General features: G+C 50.9%; 1 pseudogene; it reads left to right on the plus strand.

Moving 5' to 3' along the window:
- The window catches only part of LOC139248899 (zinc finger protein 436-like), a 99,378-nt pseudogene extending 88,366 nt beyond the window's left edge, over window positions 1-11,012 (plus strand).
- The last annotated feature ends 3,392 nt before the right edge of the window (window positions 11,013-14,404 follow it).

A 14,404-nucleotide genomic window follows, 5' to 3' on the forward strand; every position in this document is an offset into this window, starting at 1 on the left:
CGTCGGCGATTGCATTGTCCTCGGGGGGGATTTTAACTGCACCCTCGAGGCGAGGGACCGCTCCGGTGCCCCGCAGTGCATGACGGCGATGGAGAAGTTGAGGGACCTGGTTGGGTCCTTCCACTTGCTGGACGTCTGGCGAAATCTCCACCCCGACTCCAGCGCCGTTACTTGGGTGAGGCCTGGAGTTGGATGGTCTAGAGTCGACCGCCTTTACGTGTCTCGGGCGTACGTTTCCTGCGTCCCGGCGGCCTCCATGCGGCCGGTGCCGTGTTCGGACCACCACCTGCTGTGGGCGGAGCTCGCTTCGCTCCGCGCGAGGACGGGGTCCGCGTACTGGCACTTTAACAACCGGCTGCTGGAGGACGTGCAGTTCCAGGACTCGTTCCATCGATTCTGGTCCGAGTGGATAAGGAAGCAGGGGGGCTTCTCCTCCTTGAGGCTATGGTGGGACGTGGGCAAGGCTCACGTCCGCTTCTTCTGTCAAGAGTACTCGAGGGGGTCGACCAAGAGGCGGGCGGCCAGAGTCGGGCACCTAGAAAAAGAGGTGCTCGATCTGGAAGCCCGTCTCGGTCAAGTCGTCCAGGGCCCGGCCCTGCGGAGGTTTACGAAGTGAAGAAGGCTGCGCTGAAGGACCTGCAGCTCGTCGGGTCCCGAGGCGCGTTCGTGAGGTCGCGGATCCGGTTCCTGCGGGATCTGGACCGCGGCTCCCCCTTCTTCTACTCGCTGGAATAAAGGCAGAGTGTCCGTAAGCAGCTCTTGACGCTGCTGGCCGACGACGGCTCTCTCGTCTCGGATCCGGAGGGCGTCAACAACAGGGCCCGTGAATATTACGGGGCTCTGTTCTCTCCGGATCCGTCCAGCGAGGAAGCGCGTAGAGTTTTGTGGGAGGACCTGCCGAAGGTCAGCCCGGAGGGCGCCGAAAATCTGGAAGCTCCGCTAAGCCTGGCGGAGCTGACCGGTGCCCTCGCCCGGCTCTCGAGGGGAAAATCCCCGGGGCTGGACGGGCTGACCGTGGAGTTCCACAGGGCGTTCTGGAACGTTCTGGGGAGCGACTACGCGCGGCTCCTGGGGGAAAGTCTGGCGACCGGGGAGATGCCCCTCTCTTGGCGCAGGGCAGTCATCGTCCTGCTGCCTAAGAAGGGCGATCTCCGCCTCCTTAAGAACTGGCGCCCGTTCTCCCTCCTCAGCACGGACTACAAAATCTTCGCCAGGGCGATGTCTGCTCGCCTTGGTGCCGTGCTGGACCACATGATCCACCCCGACCAGTCCTACACGTTCCCGGGCCGGACAATCCACGATAACATCCATCTGGTCCGGGACCTCATCCATTGTTCCCAGGAGGCTGGTCTGTCGGTCGCCTTCCTATCCCTCGACCAAGAGAAGGCGTTCGACAGGGTGGATCACGACTATCTGCTCGGAAATCTGCGCGCTTTCGGGTTCGGGACGCATTTCGTCGCCCGGATCCGACTTTTGTACGCCGCCGCGGAGTGTCTGATTAAGGTTAACGGGTCCTTGACTGCGCCCCTGCGCTTTAGGAGACGGGTGCGCCAGGGATGCCCCATGTCCGGCCAGTTATACGCTGTTTGCGTGGAGCCTTTCCTGCGCCTCTTGCGGACGAGGTTGACGGGACTGGCTCTGCAAGGGCCGGGCGTGGAGGTCGTCCTCTCGGCTTACGCCGATGACGTGCTCCTCGCGGTAGAGGATCCCGCTGACCTGCGGAGGATGCGTGAGTGCCAGGAGATTTACTCGGCCGGGTCCTCCGCCAGGATCAACTGGGAGAAATATTCCGGACTCCTGGTGGGTCAGTTGCGGGTGGACTCACTGCCGGAGGAGCTCAGGCCTGTTGCCTGGAGCACGTCCCATCTCCTCTATCTCTGAGTCTACCTTAGCCCCGACGAGGGAGCCTGGCCGGCGAACTGGCAGCAGCTGGAGGCCAAGGTCGCCGCTCGCCTAGGGCGCTGGACAGGACTGCTCCGAGTGCTGTCCTACAGGGGTCGAGCGCTAGTCATAAACCAGCTGGTGGCCGCAATGCTGTGGTACCGGCTGGTCACTTTGACCCCTCCCCCTGCGTTTGTCGCCAAGATACAGAAGAGGCTGGTGGACTTCTTCTGGAACAGCAGGAAGCACTGGGTCTCTGCCGCGGTCTTGAGTCTCCCGCTTGAGGAGGGCGGTCAGTCGTTGGTGTGCGTCAGCGCCCAGCTCGCGACTTTCCGTCTTCAGATCCTGCAGAGATACCTTTACTTCGAGCCCCCTCCTAGGTGGTGTGCTCTGGCGAGGTATTTCTTCCGCCAGCAGCGCGACCTCAATTATGACACGCAGCTCCTGTTTGTGAACTTGGGGGGTGCCAGGACCGCCCTCCGGGAGCTGCCTGTCTTTTACAGGGAACTCATCAGGGTCTGGAACAAAGTCTCCACCAAGCGCAGCTCTCCGCCGGCTGGAGTGGCGGCCGTCCTGTAGGAACCGCTGCGCCGAAATCCGTACCTCCACGGCCGAGGTTTTATGTGGCGGTCGGAAGAGAGGGCTGTGGCTGGTGAGGTGACCAGGGTCAGGGACCTGCTCGATGGCGGAGGAGCGGGCTGGATGGCGCCAGACACGCTGGCGCGGCACCTAAATTCTGCCACCGTCCGCCACGCGGCCGATGCCAACGAGTCGCTAAAAACAGCTCTGGACCCTGACTCCGTTAGGTGCATCGAGGAGGCTCAAGCACGTGGGGAGATCCCGTCCGAAGTGACCCCCGTCCGGACGGAATTCCTCATCGGCGCCAAACCCCGGATCCTTCCTCGGGGGCCGGCACCTCACAACTTGAGCCGCCTCGGGGAAATCCCCTCCGTGCCTTTCAGTTCCGCGCGGAGGGGTTTCCTGTACGGGCTGCTCCTGCACACCCTCAACTTTGCCAGCCTCGCCGGCCGTCCGGACACGCCATGGCGTACCATCTTGCCGTCCGGAGGAGGCGGGGGGCCCCGATGGAGGGCACTCTACGCAGGGGTCCTCCCACTATTCATCGGGGACTTGGCCTGGAGGGTGGTGCATGGAGCAGTGCCGTGCAACAAATTTTTAAGCCGGTTCACGGACTCCCAAGCCGCCTGCAATTTCTGCGGTCTGGAGGAGTCCGTGTTCCATGTTTTTATTTAGTGCACGTAGTTGCAGCCCCTGTACCATTATTTGCAGGGGCTGCTCCGGAAATTCTGGCTGCACTTCAGTCCCACTCTCCTGATCTTTGGGCACCCTGTGCGGAGGGGAGCGGGTAGGTCCGAAGGCCTCCTCGTAGGACTGCTCCTGGGCACGGCCAAGGGTGCCATCAGCCGGTCCAGGCAGCGGGCGGTCGAGGGGGTCGTTCAACCTGACTGCCTGCCTCTCTTCCGCTCTTACATCCGGTCCAGGGTGTCCTTGGAGATGGAGCACGCGTTGTCCACCGGTACGCTCGCGGCCTTCCGCGAGAGGTGGGCACCGGAGTGACTGGAGTGCATCATCACGCCCGGCAACCAAATTTTTCTTTGATTTTACGTTTTTAAGTTTAATTTGTTTTAATTGCCGGTGCTTTTAGTGTCCCCCTTCCCTTTTATAGGGGGCACTGGAAAAATTTTATTTTAGCGCCCCAAAAAAAAAAAAGAAAAAAGGGGCCGTGAAAATGTCTGCTGTGTCACCCAGGCGGGTGGCATGGTTTTAATGTTTATGTTTTGCATGTAAACTCCAAAAAGAGTTTCATGCACAGGGACCCCCAGGTCCCTCTGCAACGCAGCATGTTGTAATTTCTCCCCATTCAAATAATATTCCCTTTTACTGTTTTTTTTCCAAGGTGGATGACCTCACATTTTCCGACATTGTATTCAATCTGCCAAACCTTAGCCCATTCGCTTAACTTATCTAAATCTGTTTGCAGCCTCTCTTTGTCCTCTACACAACCCGCTTTCCCACTAATCTTTATGTCATCTGCAAATTTTGTTACACATCACTCTGTCCCCTCTTCCAGGTCATCGATGTATATTGTACGCAGTTGTGGCCCCAGCAGCAATCGCTGTGGCACACCACTAACCACCGATTTCCAACCCGAAAAGGACCCATTTATCCCATCTCTCTGCTTTCTGTTCGCCAGCCAATTCTCGATCCATGCTAATATATTTCGTCTGACTCCGCATACCTTTATCTTCTGCAGTAACCTTTTGTGTGGCACCTTCTCGAATGCCTTTTGGAAATCTAAATACACCACACCCATCGGTACACCTCTATCCACCATGCTCGTTATATCCTCAAAGAATTCCAGTAAATTCGTTGAACATGATTTCCCCTTCATGAATCCATGTTGCGTCTGCTTGATTGCACTATTCCTATCTAGATGTCCCGCTATTTCTTGCTTAATGTTAGCTTCAAACATTTTCCCCACTACAGATGTTAAACTAACCTGCCTTTTGTCTCAGCCATTTCCAGATTTCCCATTATTAAATCCCCGTTCTCATCTTCTAAGGGACCAACATTTACTTTAGTCACACTTTTCCGTTTTATATCCTGGTAAAAGCTTTTACTATCTGTTTTTATGTTTTGCGCAAGTTTACTTTCGTAATCTATCATTCCTTTCTTTATTGCTTTCTTAATCATTCTTGGTGTCGTTTAAAATTTTCCCAATTTTCCAGTTTCCCACTAACCAAGGATACCTTATATGCATTGGTTTTTAATTTGATACTCTATTTCCTTGGTTATCCACGGCTGCTTATCCCTTCTTTTTCACTGGAATATATTTTTGTTGAGCACTATGAAAGAGCTCCTTAAAATCCTCCACTGTTCCTCAATTGTGCCACCGTTTCGTCTGTGTTGCCAGTCTACTTTAGCCAACTCTGCCCTCATTCCACTATAGTCCCCTTTGTTTAAGCATAGCATGCTCGTTTGAGACACTACTTCTTTACCCTCAATCTGTATTACAAATTGAACCATACTGTTATCATTCATTCCGAGAGGATCTTTTATTAGGAAATCATTTATTATTCCTGTCTCATTACACAGGACCAGATTTAAGATAGCTTGCTGTATTGTTGGTTCTGTAACATACTGTTCGAAGAAATAATCTCGTATGCATTCGATGAATTCCTCCTCAAGGCTACCCCGTGCGAATTGATTTGACGAATCGATATATAGGTTAAAATCCCCCATGATTACTGCCATTCCTTTTTCACATGCCTCCATTATTGCCTTGATTATTGTCCGCCCCACCATGAAGTTATTATTTGGGGGCCTATAAATACACCACCAGTGACTTTTTCCCCTTACTATCTCTAATCTCCACCCACAATGATTCAACATTTTGTTCATTGGAGCAAATATCGTCTCTCACAACTGCCCTGATATCATCCTTTATTAACAGAGCTACCCCACCTCCTTCCCCTTCTTGTCTATCTTTCCGAATTTTCAGATACCCCTGTATGTTTAATTCCCAGTCTTGGCCACCCTGTAACCACGTTTCTGTAATGGCCACCAAATCATACCCATTTGTAATGATTTGTGGCATCAACTCATTTATTTTATTTCGAATGCTGCGTGCATTTAGGTAAAGTGTTTTAATACTAGTTTTTAAAACGATGATTTTTAGTTGTGACCCCTCCTGCAACCCCTTTATATTCATACATATTGTCCCTTCCTATCACCTTGTGGTTTACACTTACCCCAGTGCTGCTCTGCTCTGTTGCCTCCTGCCTTTTGCATTCTTTCTTGGGGTTCTGTTTATCTGAGCTCTCAACCCCTCTAACTAGCTCAGAGTCCTCTCCTGGGTTCCCATCCTCCTGCCAAGCTAGTTTAAAGCCCTCCCAGCCGCACTATCAAAACCACCCGTGAGAACATCGGTCCCATCTCTGTTGAGGTGTAATTTGTCCGACTTGTACAGATCCCACCCTCCCCAGAAGCAGTCCCAATTGTTCAGGAAACTAAAGCCCTCCCTCCTACACCAATGCCTCAGCCACGTATTTATCTGACTAGCCTTCCTATTTCTACCCTCACTCGTACGCAGCACTGGCAGTAATCCCGAGATTACCACCTTTGAGGTCCTTGCTTTCAATCTTACTCCTAGCTCCCTAAACTCAGCTTTCAGGACCTCACCCCTCTTTCTACCTATGTCGTTGGTATCAATGTGGACCACAAACATTGGCTGTTCCCCTTCCCTCCACAGAATGCCCTGCAGTCGCTCAGTGACATCATTGACCCTTGCACCAGGGAGGCAACACACAATCCTGATATCACTTTTGCTGCTGCAGAAGCGCCTATCTGCTCCCCTAACTATTGAATCTCCTATCACGATAGGCTTTTCCGTCTTCTTCCTTCACCCCTGTGCAGCTGAGCCACCCACGGTGCTGTGGACTTGGCCCTGGCTGCACTCCCCAGAGGCATCACCGCCCTCGCCAGTAGTCAGAATAGATTACCAGTTGTTGATCGGGAAAGTCTCAGGGGACTCCTGCACTACCTGCCTCGCCATACTCTTGTGTGCGACGGTCACCCATTCCCTATCCTCCTGTACCATTTTAATCTGTGGGGTTTCCCTTTATTATTCCTTATCTCCACCCAAACCGTTTCAGCACAGAGCCGATTTCATTAACTGGTTCTCCTTAGATAATGAAGATCACATATATTTAATTGGAGTTCCTAACCTACAGCAATGCCAAAGATTTCTTAAAGAAAAGAAATACTCACCAATCCACCAGCCAATCACTTACCTGCTTGGCTGTGACGTCACACTTCGATTTCGATTTTTTTTTTTACTTTATGATTTTGCTGCAACTGGCCTCCTCCTGATTACTGCCCTTTGTACTCCCGCGTCCGCTCAGGTCTCGCGATGCTGGCCTCCTCCTGACTGCTGCCCTTTGTACTCCTGCGTCCGCTCAGGTCTCACGATGCTGGCCTCCTCCTGACTGCTGCCCTTTGTACTCCCGCGTCTGCTCAGGTCTCGCGATGCTGGCCTCCTCCTAACTGCTGCCCTTTGTACTCCTGCGTCCGCTCAGGTCTCGCGATGCTGGCCTCCTCCTGACTGCTGCCCTTTGTACTCCCGCGTCCGCTCAGGTTTCGCGATGCTGGCCTCCTCCTGACTGCTGCCCTTTGTACTCCCGCGTCCACTCGGGTCTCGCGATGCTGGCCTCCTCCCGACTATGGCCCTTTGTAATCCCGCGTCCACTCAGGTCTAGCGATGCTGGTCTCCTCCCGACTGTGGCCCTTTGTACTCCCGCGTCCACTCAGATCTCACGATGCAGGCCTCCTCTTGACTATGGCCCTTTGTACTCCCGCGTCCACTCAGGTCTCACGATGCTGGCCTCCTCCTGACTGTGGCCCTTTGTACTCCCGCGTCCACTCAGGTCTCACGATGCTGGCCTCCTCCTGACTATGGCCCTTTGTACTCCCGCGTCCACTCAGGTCTCGCGATGCTGGCCTCCTCCTGACTGCTGCCTTTTGTACTCCCGCGTCCGCTCAGGTCTCGCGATGCTGGCCTCCTCCTAACTGTTCCACAGAAGCACGGGGTTTGTCTGCTTTTATTTATCAATTTAACAAGTCTATATTAAAATGATGAATTGAAAAATCTGCATTAAAATGTGAGCCAGTGGGTTGTGAGCCCCAGAGCCTTGTATCCACGGCAAACGAGCCAAAGGTGGGCAGCAGAAATGTTACAAGGACACCTCAAAGCTTCGTTGAGAAAGTGCGACATCACCACATCACCTGGGAGTCCCTGGCCAAAGAATGCCCTGGATGGAGAAAGCGCATCCGGGAGGGCACTGAGCGCCTCGAGTCTCAACGCCGAGAGCAAGAAGAGGTCAAGCGCAGGCAGTGGAAGGAGTGTGCGGCAAGGCTGCCCCACCCACCAGTGACACACTCTGTGGTTCCTGTATTGGACTGTTTAGCCACCAAAGAACGCACTTCAGGAGTGGAAGCAAGCTTCCTCGATTCCGAGGACCTGCCGATGATGATGATGATGATGTGTCCACAAGAGCCCACAATAAAGGCCTATAGCCTCCCCTGGCTCCAGGCCCTGAACAAGAGACTGCACAAGGTCGTGCCCTGCGTCTCAGACAATCAGCTGCACAAATCCCGCCCCTCGGGCTCCCCGATTGGTTGGAGGACCTGCCCCAGCTCACTCCTCCAGCCCCGCCCCGTTCGCTCCGCATTGGTCGGAAGCTCCCATCAATCAGACCCGGGTCACGTGTCCCTCGAGCACGCTCCGCCAAACTGGTGGAAACTGGTCTCGGGGACCCGGATGGGCGGACTCTCGGGATTGGATTTCCCTTTATTCTCTCCCTATCCCCCCGCACGATTCTCTACCCAATCGGAGCGGAGAAAACTCACTGTGCGTCACTGCTCGCGGCTCTTTACACAGACGCCTTTCCCCGGAAGACACTGCGCTGACTCGACGCCACATGATCCGAGTGCGCAGGCGCAGCTCCGAGTGTGAGGCAGAGGAGGTGGTTGGTGTCCACTGGGCATGCGCGGTTATTACCAATGGGGACCGACAGGGGGCGCTGTGCCGGACGTGGTTGCCGGTGCGCATGCGCAGACTCTCGACTGTCAATCACCCATTCTGTGACATCATCGAATCCCAGACATTGATAGCACAGAAGGAGGTTATTCAGCCCATCATGTCCCTGCCGGCCGGCACAGAGCTCTCCAGCCGAATCCAACTGCACAGCTCTTGGTCTGTAGCCCTGTAGTTAACGGCACAAAAAAGAAAGCCTTACATTTATATCGCGCCTTTCACGACAACCGCTCTTCACAGAGAATGAAGTACTTTTGGAGCAAAGTCACTGTTGTAATCTGCGAAACACTGCAGCTAATTTGCGAATATTGGCCACGATGCTGGGGATAACTTCCCTGCTCTTCTTCGAAATAATGCCATGGGATCTTTTACGTCCACCAGAGAGAGAGTTGACGGGGCTTCGGTTTAAAGCCTCATCCGAAAGACGGCTCTTCTGACATTGCAGTAACACTGGTGTGTCAGCCAGATTATATGCGCTCAAGTCCCTGGAGTGAGATTGAACCCACAACCTTCTGACTCACTGAGCCACATCTGACAGCTCTGCTAAGGGAAATATGTCTTTGCTATCTACTCAATCTCGGCCCCTCATAATTGTATACATCCCAATAAGGTCTCCCCTCTAATCCTTCTCCCAATTACTTTAATTCTATTCCCCACGAGTTAATGACCATTCTGCTAAGGCAAATAGGTCCTTCCTATCCACTCTATCTCGGACCCTCAAGTGCATATCCAAGTACTTTTAAATGTTATGAGGGTTTCTGCCTCTACCACCCTTTCAGGCAGTGAGTTCCAGAATCCCACCATCCTCTGGTAGAAAAAGCTTCTCAAATCCCATCTAAACCTTCCACCAATTACTTTAAATCTATGCACCCCAGTTATTGACCCTCTGCTAAGGGAAATAGGTCTTTCCTATCTATTCTATCTAGGCCTCTCATCATTTTATACACCTCAATAAGGTCTCCCCTCAGCGTCCTCTTTCTGAAGAAAACAACCCCAGCCTTTCCAATCTTTCCTCATAGCTAAAATTCTCCAGTCCAGGTAACATCCTCGTAAATCTTTGTACCCTGTCTGCTGCAATCACATATTTCTTATAATGTGGTGACCAGAACTGCACACAGTACTCTAGCTGTGGACTAACTAGAACCCAGCCAGAGTCAGCACCATCAGGGGAAGAGAGGGAGGGGTACCAGTGAGTGTAGAACTGAATCCAGCCAGTGTCAGCACCTTCACGGGAGGAGAGGGAAGGGACCCAGTGAGTGTAGAACTGAACCCTGCCAGAGTCAGCACCTTCAGCAAGAAGGAACAAATGTTGGCGATGATGTAATGGGTTTGGATTTCAGCATGGAGAGCAGGGATAGTTTGTGGGATAGGGATTTACAGCTGTGGAGAAACTAGAGAGGAATATGTGTACCACAGAAACTAGAATAGTCTCTTCTCAATATCTATCCTGTCCTTACTTTTGTAAACTCCTTTTTCAGATGATTAGAAGGGGAGGATTTGAAGATGGGAAACACGAACCAAACATTACCAAGATCTCACAGAGTCACTTGATCCACCGCAACATGAATATCAGCGGCCTTTGAATGTGGAAGGAGAAATGTTTGTCTGTTCTGCCTGTTGGCAAATATTTCAAATATCAGAGTGACTGCAAAAGTAACGAGACACACACACCCGAGTGAGAGTGTTCCAGTATACTGCCTGTGAAAAGAGCTTTAATCGGTTACACAGCCTGAAAAGACATCACACCATTCACAGCGAGGAGAAACTGTAAACATGTTGTGTGTGTGGGCGAGGCTTCAACTGATCATCCAACCTGGAGGGACATAAGGGTACCCGCACCATGGAGAAACCGTGGGAATGTGGAGACCCTGGGAATGGATTCAGTTACCCGTCTGAGCTGGAAATTCACCAGCGCAATCACACTGAGGAGAGGCCGTTCACTTGTTCAGAGTGTAGGAAAGGATTCACTCGGCCATCCGACCTGCAGAGACACTAGCGAGTTCATACCGGGGAGAGGCCGTTCACCTCCTCCATGTGTGGGAAGCGATTCAGTGATTCTTCCAGCCGACTGGCACACCAGCCAGTTCACACTGGGGAGAGGCCGTTCACCTGCTCCGTGTGTGGGAAGGGATTCACTTGTTCATCCAACCTGCTGGCACACCAACATGTTCACACCAATAAGAGACTGTTTAAATGTTCTGACTGTGAGAAGTGCTTTAAAATCAGAAGTGATCTGAGGAAACACCAGCGAGTTCACACTGGGGAGAGGCCGTTCACCTGCTCTGAGTGTGGGAAGGAATTCACTCAGAAATCCAACCTGCTGATACACCAGCGAGTTCACACTGGGGAGAGGCCGTTCATCTGCTCTGAGTGTGGGAAGGAATTCACTCAGAAATCCAACCTGCTGATACACCAGCGAGTTCACACTGGGGAAAGACCGTTCATCTGCTCCGTGCGTGGGAAGGGATTCAATACCCCATCCAACCTGCTGAGACATCAGCGAGTTCACAAGTGACTGCAGGTTTGGATTCTGCTGTGAATCACGTCGGGACTGACTCGTGTTCATTCTGACAGTCGGGCTGTGTTTCCCCTGTAACTGGGTTGGAGCTTAACGTTCTGGATATCAGCTTTGGTTCCAACACACAGTTTGAAGATTCCTTGATCTCTCCAATATAAGAGGAGACTAATTGTTATCCTGTTACCAAATGTTCCTATTTTGGAACTTTTCTCCTTCACTTAACAAAGACCTGTCCTTATGTAGCATTTCACATGACCTCAGGTTGTCCCAAAGTGCTTTACAACCAATGAAATACAACAAAAGCAAAGTACATTTGAAGTGCATTCACTGTTGTAGTATCGGAAATGCAGCAGATGATTTGCACACAGCAAGCTGCCATGAACAACAATGGCCAGATAATCTGTTTGAGTATTGCTTGAGAACTGATCGGGCCTTGGTTGAACGACGCATCTGAAAGATGGCAACACTGAGAGTTCAGCAATCCTGTGTGGTACCTGCCCTGGGATTGTTTGATGGGACAGTGTAGAGGGAGCTTTACACTGTATCTAACCCGTGCTGTACCTGCCCTGGGAGTGTTTGATGGGACAGTGTAGAGGGAGCTTTACACTGTATCTAACCCGTGCTGTACCTGCCCTGGGAGTGTTTGATGGGACAGTGTAGAGGGGGCTTTACGCTGTATCCAACCCGTTCTGTACCTGCCCTGGGATTGTTTGATGGGACAGTGTAGAGGGAGCTTTACTCTGCATCTAACCCGTTCTGTACCTGCCCTGGGAGTGTTTGATGAAACAGTGTAGAATGAGCTTTACTCTGTATCTAACCCGTTTCTGTACCTGCCCTGGGAGTCTTTGATGAGACAGTGTAGAGAGAACTTTAATCTGTATCTAAACCGTGCTGTAACTGCCCTGGAAGTGCTTTCGGCAGACACTAGGTGCTCAGAATGACCCATTCCCAAACACTGACATCCATCACCTCGATGAGAACATTATTTAACCCAAAGATAAGGAAAAACCCATTAGTTCCTCCCCTGGACACAGATGCGGAGGGACAGTGAGTGTCACGAACATTGTTGTACAGTGTGTTTGATAGCTCATCCCTGGGTCTAAGACTTTTGGTGATGTATTTAATTTGATGCCCTCGAATTACTGACTCACCGACCGGTGGAAATAGTTTTTCCTCATTTACCGATCAAACTTTGTACATCTCCCTCAGATCTCCAATGACCCTTTGTTCTAATGAAAAGAGTCCCAGTTTCTCCAATCTCCCCTGATAACTAAAGCCTCTCTTCCCTGGTATCATCTCAGTGAATCTCTCTGCACCCTCTCCATGGCCTCCACATCCTTCCTGGTGTAAGATCCCCAAAACCTGAAACAATATTCGAACTGCAGCCTAACCAATGATTTGTGCAGGTTTACATGACCTCTGTTCTTTTGTACTCCACACCCCTATTTATAAACCCGTGGACCGCATGTGCTTCTTTAACCATTTTATCAACATAAAATGGCTAAAATACATTGACTTTGACTTAAATGTGCATCATCGGAAAAAGAAGTTTAGTTATAAACTCAAACAATCAATTCGCTGCAGACAGGTCACAATGGCAACACTGATCAGACATTCCATTCACTGAACCCACTGTTGCAATCAGTAATCAGATCAGGAGAAAGAACAGGGCTTGTCTGTTAGTAACCACAATGTAAGCTTAAACCAGAGTGAGTAAGACAATAGATTAGAGTATAATGTGTGATGTTTATACCTATAATTGTGAAACTATAAGAAATAACAAGTAACAGCAGGCAGGGGAGTTTAGGGATAATGAGAAAATTACTGAGTAATTTAACTTCTGGGAACCAGGGAAAGTGTCCTTGTAAATCACAGATTAGAGAAGTTCCAGCTGTCTTTTCCTCACTTCCTGCCCAAACCCAGCAGAGAAGACAAAGAAGAGTCCGGTGCCAGAGTTGGATCAGTGCAGGGTATAAAAGTGAAGGGTGACTGATGTAAGGGGGCAGTGGGGACTGGTGACACCGGAGATCAAGCTCAGGGCGCGCGAGGTTTCATCCAGCGGGCTGATCTGGTGTCAGTTACCGTGGACAAGCGGGACTTGCATCTTTACTCTGATGTGGTAGAGCACAGATAATCTGCTCAAGTTATATTTCTTAAGATATTAAAGTTGCTGATAATCATTGAATCTATTTAAGGTGGAGATAGACAGAGTTTTGAGTGATAAGGGAGTGAAGGGTTCCGGGGAGTGAGCAGGGAAGTGGAGTTGAGATCAGGATCAGATCAGCCATGATATTATCGAATGGTGGAGCAGGCTCAAGGAGCCAGATGGTCCAGTCCTGCTCCTATTTCTTATGTTCTTGTGTTCGAACACTCGTCTCTCAATCCTCAACAAGACAAGGAATTAGCTAGAATCTTACAACCATAAATCTCTCTGCTCCTCTACTCCATTGAAAGTTTTACCACTTAATGTACATGTCCTCCCTTTTTCTTCCTCCCGAAATCTATTGCAGCACATTTCTCTGCATTAAATTTCATTTCACATCTACCTGCCCTAATTACTAACCTGTGTTTTGACAATGAAGGCATTATAGTCCTCTTCACAGTTGTCCATGGGCCCTTTTTGGCTTTCCCTGGAGATTTTGATCCTGTACCCAAGCCCAGATCATTTCTCTATATTGAGCAGAGCAATGTTCCCTACACTGACTCTAGGGACACCACTGTTTACATCACTCCAGTCTGAAGAACCTCCATTAACCGCTACTCTCTGGTTTCTGCCCTTTATCCAACTTCCTCTCCACGCTTCCCCACTCCCTTTAATACTGTGAGCCTTAATTTGATCAACAAGCCTCCTTTTGACAATCCATCTACACATCCCCTGCATTTCCTTTCTCACTGCACTGTGATTTCCTGAAACCCTGCTGTCTTTCTTGAATGAATCCATTTCATTACCAAATGTTGCAATGTTTGCTCCACCCCACAGGCTTCCATCTGTTTGAAGACACAACAAAAAGGTCCCGTTTCCTCCTTGAGTTTGAGAGACAAAACTCCGCATTATTCGCCTCCCCACAACTACCCGCCAGTTTCAGACGCAGACTCCAGGACAACCAGGAAGTGCTGGGAAAACACCAGTGAGTCAGGGAGCGTCTGTAAATGGGCGAGTAAATGGGACTGCTCAGGGAGTGTCTGCAATTGGGGGAGAAATGGGGACTGGTCAGGGAGTGTCTGTAAATGGAAAAGAAATGGGGACAGGTCAGGAAGTGTCTGTAAATGGGGGAGAAATGGGGACCAGTCAAGGAGTGTCTGTAAATGGAGAAATTTGAGAATCACAGTCCCTGTCACAGGTGGGACAGATAGTCGTTGAGGGAAAGGTTGGGTGGGACAGGTATGCC

Source organism: Pristiophorus japonicus, unplaced genomic scaffold (assembly GCF_044704955.1).
Source record: "Pristiophorus japonicus isolate sPriJap1 unplaced genomic scaffold, sPriJap1.hap1 HAP1_SCAFFOLD_30, whole genome shotgun sequence".
NCBI classification, from domain to species: Eukaryota; Metazoa; Chordata; class Chondrichthyes; family Pristiophoridae; genus Pristiophorus; species Pristiophorus japonicus.